The sequence below is a fragment of the Lutjanus erythropterus genome, chromosome 4 (genome assembly GCF_056507025.1).
Source record: "Lutjanus erythropterus isolate fLutEry1 chromosome 4, fLutEry1.hap2, whole genome shotgun sequence".
Lineage (NCBI taxonomy): Eukaryota > Metazoa > Chordata > Actinopteri > Lutjaniformes > Lutjanidae > Lutjanus > Lutjanus erythropterus.
Genome location: NC_139320.1, coordinates 2,278,785 through 2,285,058, shown reverse-complemented (window position 1 = coordinate 2,285,058; position 6,274 = coordinate 2,278,785).

Below are 6,274 nucleotides of genomic sequence, written 5' to 3'. Positions count from 1 at the left end.
TCCACTGCTCCTCAAGTACTTCAATGAAGAAGAACAACAGATGTTCTACAAAGTGGATCAAACAACCCTGCCCTCTGAAGTGGACTGTGCTGGACTTCCAAGTACACCATGTATTGTTGTGTGTGGTATGAATATTTGTCTTTCTCCACCACAGTATATTAAAACCAAAAAACAGAAAACTATTACTTTGATTGTTATTGTTGTACTGGACTCAGTTGTAACATGATCATTTAATTTTAATTTTCTTTTGTCCTTCTCTTGTCCCTGTACACAACAGGAAACTTGACTTTGGCAGTGGAGAATTTCATGCTGTCTGTTGACCAGACCATTGTGAATGGCCACATCAGAATCTTCAGTGATGCTCTTTTGCTGATGTTTGGTTCGTACTACTGTGTGAACATATCTTACCCAGCAGCCCAAGCATCAACTTTGGAGTTCTTACAGAGGTAAGACACCACTAGTCAATTTAATACATCAAAATAAGATATATAATGCACATACTGTAAAACTGAGCACTGCTCAAGTGCTGAAATGATTAGTACAGGGTTCCCAAACTTTGGAAACTCAGGGCCCACTTGAAAATCTCAAAATTTTTTGCAGCCCACCTCTGCCCTCATTAACAATACAGAGGCCTAATAATGCGATTTCAGTGCACTTTTTTTTTTTATCTTAATGATAAAGATAAAACGTTCAGGACTGACCTGAAAGTTGCAGGAAGCTCCAAAGTCACTAACGCAGCATACTGATGCTACAAGTTCATGGAACATCCTGACTGAATCCTGAAGAAACCAGAGAATGGCTTCAGTTTGGGAAGATGATTCGCTTTCATGTTCACTAAGGGTGGGACAGTTCACTAATCCACAGTATGGTTTGATTTACATTGTTGTTTTCCCTCTCCATAAACACCATTCTATTTTTCCATTTTATTCAAAATAAAGATGGTCATATCTCAAAAATATTAGATTACTACCTGAAGTGAGAAGGATGAAGCAGCTGTAGGCATCTACATCTGTTATCATAGTTAACTCTCCTTCTATGGTTCTTGGTGAATATAAAGTATTTTTATTCTTGAAGTTTTATTGCTCGGACTCACAGTCCACGTCAGCTCAGGTGATCTTCAGGTTATTGTTTCACTTCACCGCTCTGACGCGACGCCCCGCGTGTGTGTTTGTGTGTACACGCAGCGCTTCTTACCAGTGGTGGTAAGCTACGTTTGTAGCCACAGCTCCCCTGGGGCAGACTGAGGGAAGCATGGCTGCCATTTCGCGCCAAATGGCCCCTCCGACCACCTTTGAACATTCATACGCATTCATTCACAATACACATACACAGTACTCACATGATAATCTTTTCATTACATCACTGTTCTACTGTTCCTTTATGTCCAAATACTCTTTAACAAGCAAGCTCTGTCTATACTGTTGTGTAACCTTTTTGCAAATGTATGAAAACATTACATTACAGTACAGTCCACAGTTTCTAAAGTTGTTGTTTTTTCATTTGACAGGTGCCTCTTCAAGATAAATCCAGACAAGGGATCAAAAGTGGAGCGGAACGCCACCAAAAAACAACTTGCAGTCAGTCCAAAGGTTCTCACACTGATCACCAAAATTGCAGACTATGAGTGGAGGGAATAAGAAGTGCTCACAAGTTATGGATACTTTGTCCAAGTTACAGACTGTTATGGATTAGTATCCAGTGAGGTTTCATGTAAGCTATTTGTTATGTAGCTTTGTCATCAATGTTTTGGATGTATGGTTACTTGACCAGGTTATGGATGACTTGGATAGAATATGGATTCATTTCCAGTGAGGTTTAATGTAGGTTTGTAATCCATGTTGTGGATGTACAGTGACTTGACCAAGTTATGGATGCTTTGGATAGAAATAATACTGGGAATTGGTAACTCAGCTTTTTTTTTTATTTTATTTTTTTTTTTGTTTCAGAGCCAGTCATTTTTAATTTAATTCATTTTTGAATATTGCTGTAATAATGGTTACCTGTTACAGTTGAATAAACATACTGAGAATGGGAAATTGTAGCTGTTCTTGTTCAGCTTAGTCTCATTCAAACACAACAATTCATTTAAGCCCCTTTTCCCACTGGCCAAAAAACGGTTTAAACCATTTAAAATAAAAATAATTCCGGTGTTATTAGGTGAGAAAATTTTTAGTCCTTTAAATATTCAGGAAATCAATCTAAAAGAAAACTAAAAAACTAAACTTGCAATAAACAGTAAATTGTTGCAATTGTACACCCAATATGTAGTTAAGTCTTTTTGACATGTTTTGAAAGATTAATCAAATTATTGTGTCGTATATGGTTATATTACATCTAATATAAAGTAATATACAGCCTTTTTACATAAAATAATGCCATTAAAAACAACTAATAACAGCACATTTCTGTAAATTTAAGCATTATTCATATTACAATGTTAATTTGCCATCTTTATGGGTAATTTCATTGTTTTAAAACGTAAAATGTTTGCAATTAAATGTTAAAAACAACTTAAAATAACTAAATATACATTTGATGTGATCTAAAATTAACCGTAAATTGTTGCAATTTTAAACCCAATATCTAGTTTTTCAACAGTTTTTTGACATGTTTTGAAAGATGAATCACATTATTTTGTGTCATATTACATCAAACACAAATTATTATACAATCTCTTTCCGTGAAATAATGTCATTAAAACCAACTAATAACAGCAGATTTCTGTAAATTTAAGCATTATTATTCGTAATACGACATTTACTTACCATATTTCTAGGTAATTTAATTGTTTTAAAATGTGAAAATGTTTCTAATTAAACGTTAAAAACAACCTGAAAATAAGGCAAAATCTTGTTAAAATTACAACTACAAACTGTATTTTAATTATGGAAAAAAACTGTGTTTTTATGAGAAAGTAATTTTCTGTTATTTCACGGTATTTTTTTGGCGCCCCAGCTGCCGGAAAATTAACGTTTTTTTAAGATTTTTTTTTTTACAGTGTAGCAGAGCAAATAAAGAAGTAACAGGAGGTCTGTTTATGACAACCGGCCCCGATAGACGGACCCGGAAGGTCCGCTAATGCTAGTTAGCACTCGTGCTAGCGATAACTTAAACACATTATAAAGACCATTGAAGGTATGAAACTTCGAGCCTAACGCTCCACAACACATGACAGGCGATAAACGAACCTTGTGCCCTTATCAGCCAGGTGCTCATGAAACACAATTCCTTTTAGCAGACACGCTTTTCACTTCATAAATACGTGGTTAGTTCTGTTGACACACTTTCTCGCTACCGATAGAGGATCGGAAACCCGTGTTTTTGGCGAGGCGCTTTCAAAATAAAAGCACAATCTTAAGTCTGCTCTAAGTAAAGAAAATAAAGGCCTGGCTTTAAAGAATATTATTAAATAAACATAAAAACACGTTTATAGCAATACTGTGGGCAGTAGCGTAGCTGACGTAGGGTTGGTGGGTTTTGTAAACCCATGGGCCCTCTTGTGGTCAAACTTTTTTTTTTTTTTTTTTTTAAATGTAATGTTGCCGCGGGGTTACGTTACACTGCCGCACGGAGTGTAAAGTTAGACTGGGTCACTGCATTTTGTTGCATATAAGGGGGGATACGAGCGCCGCCCCCCCCCGCTACGCGCGATGTGTCTTTCTCCGGTCAGTTGTCATGGGAACAAGAAGCTCTGACGGAGCAGAGACAAAACAAACGTGTGTGAATATGTAAAACGGAGCTGAAGAATGTTTGGTCAGGCCCCTTTGACCTCAAAACCCATGTGGAATACAGCCCAGTTACGCCACTGACTGTGGGTAATGTTAAAGGTCATTTACAGGGATCAGAAAGAATACAATATAGGTGGCAGCACCACCAGCAGAGGTTATGACAGTCATGGCCAGTCACATTCTACTCTCGACCCTTTTAAACACAGGGCTCTCCCTGGGTTTAATGTTTCCTTCATGACACACTGACAGTTTGAGAGTCATGAAGACAGTTTTCCTCAGAGATGAAGATTTGATGGTAGTGGTATCTGTGTGTAATAGTGTACAATTGTATCTGCACATAACTGTGCCAGATACACAGTGAATGTAGCATTTAGAATGCTGTCTAACTTTTTTATTACTCAGTGTCTTTGTTTCTGACATGATTTTTAAAGTCGATTGGCAATTGGTTTCCGTATATTGACATGTTTCCTGCAAAAATATGCAGATAGGGAGGGACTTGTAGCAATTGCCAATAGCGCTGAATGAGCATTAACACAACGCCCACACAGCCATTCAGCTACAGGGCATTGTAGACTCACTGACTCCACCAGTTTTTCTTTTATATACTTTAAGCATTAGCCTTTGTAATGTCTTGCATGTCTGAATGTGAAGTTTTAGTCCAGTAGGGGGACAGTGTTGATCAAATATGCAACAAGATTTTGTTACTACATTGTCTGCTTCTCGCCTGAAATGTTTTATGAAATATGATTTGCTGACTGTTTAGATCATGACCAGGCCAATTCCTGCTTAAAATCTTTTCAGACACATATTTTAGCTGACTCTTAAAGTTGTGATACAAGAAAGGTCACAAGCAGGCAGGTTACTATTGTTTCCTGATGACTAGATGAACCAAACCAATCACCACCCAAGTTGTAGTACATCACCCACCAGCTCCATGTTCTCATCGGTTCTGTTCACGCTCTGGTTATAAAATAACCCCCATAATGTCAAATATGAGTCTTCAAAACAGTAGACTGCAAACTAATGAATGACATCACAGTGCATCTGTCCACTGATTATTCTGTCTCATGCCCTGTGCCAGCACTAAAGCAGAAAATGTTTACTGTGTATCCACTGTGCTTTAAAGATTATAGATCACACAGAGACACTAATGCAGGGATAAGCAACCTGCAGCTCTGGAGCTGCATAGCTGCTCTTTTGCCTCTCTCCAGTGGCTGCCTGTGGCTTGGACAAAAAATTATATAGAAATTAATAACAGATATATTTTCATCATTATAATTTTCATTTGTCGTTGATATAGGCCTAAAGTCATTCTTACTTTCTCCAGCTGTAAAATGTGTAGCCTGTGCATGGAATTAAAAATATTTAGTCAACAAAGGGTGAGAAAAAATAAGAAGAAAGAAAATACTGGTACATTTAAGTCCTGGTGCAGTTCCTGTTCACACTGAGTTTTTAGAAAAGAACCAAGAGGAGGAGACATACAGTTTTACAGACTGACAGATTGTTGATTTAACAATGATTGTTATTCTGCACCATCAGCTCATCATCAGGACCCACGTGGGACAGCACATCTGTCTTTCACCTGACTTTTTCGTGTGTGACGTACAGTTGTATTTCTGTGGAACAGCTGTCACACACTTCTTATTCCGATAAAGCACACAGTGTAGGATACAAGCAGAGCAGTTAAACAGCTTTTGACCTGTTAATCAGGGAAAATATCCGCACTGATGTGCACACCTGTTACTAAATGAATTTCATAAATATAGGCCACACATTCTTACATCTTATCAATTACAATCACCTCCTGAGCAAATTTATCAGTCAGCAGTTTAGCTTTTGAAATCATGCTAAAATCACACCTGGTATCAGAAAATCCTGTGAGTCGTTTGTTTGCTTTCACATCACAAACAAACCACCCAAACACCCACCTTTTCAGATGGAGTCAGTGCAGTTCTTTGGTCTGCACCAGCCCAAATGAACTGGACTAAATGGGCAAATGGACCACAGTCCATTTTAACTGTACCAAATGAGGCAGATGTCAAAACACCTTACGATGTGCACTCACAGCTGACTATGTCTGTGATTTCTTATAAATTTTGCTGGTTAGTCTCATAAGTTTTGAATACCACATTCTATAGAAGAAAAGTCAACGAGGAACATGGAGAAATGAATAATTGTGGCTCCAGACAAATCCTTTTTGGACTTTTTTGGCCCAGAATTGCTCTTTTGAGAGAGAAGGTCGCAGACCTCTTCACTAATGGCTACAGATGTGGCTGTTGAAGAGAAGACAGAATGTAGCTGAGAGGTTTGCAGATGGTGCTGACCTGATTCTGGCTGAGAATAATTTGTTCTGCATCACTGATTAAAACAACATTAAATCAAAGCCAGAGAACTGTGCTGCCGTTTCATGTCATAGTGATGTCGGTCTTTGAGTTGGTTCCAAGCACAGTGACTATCCTAAGTATTTGGGCAGCACATTGTTTTATGTTCTGGTTCCAAACAGTCTGTATAGTTCTCAGATTAAAGCAGCAAGCTCTACCTCATAA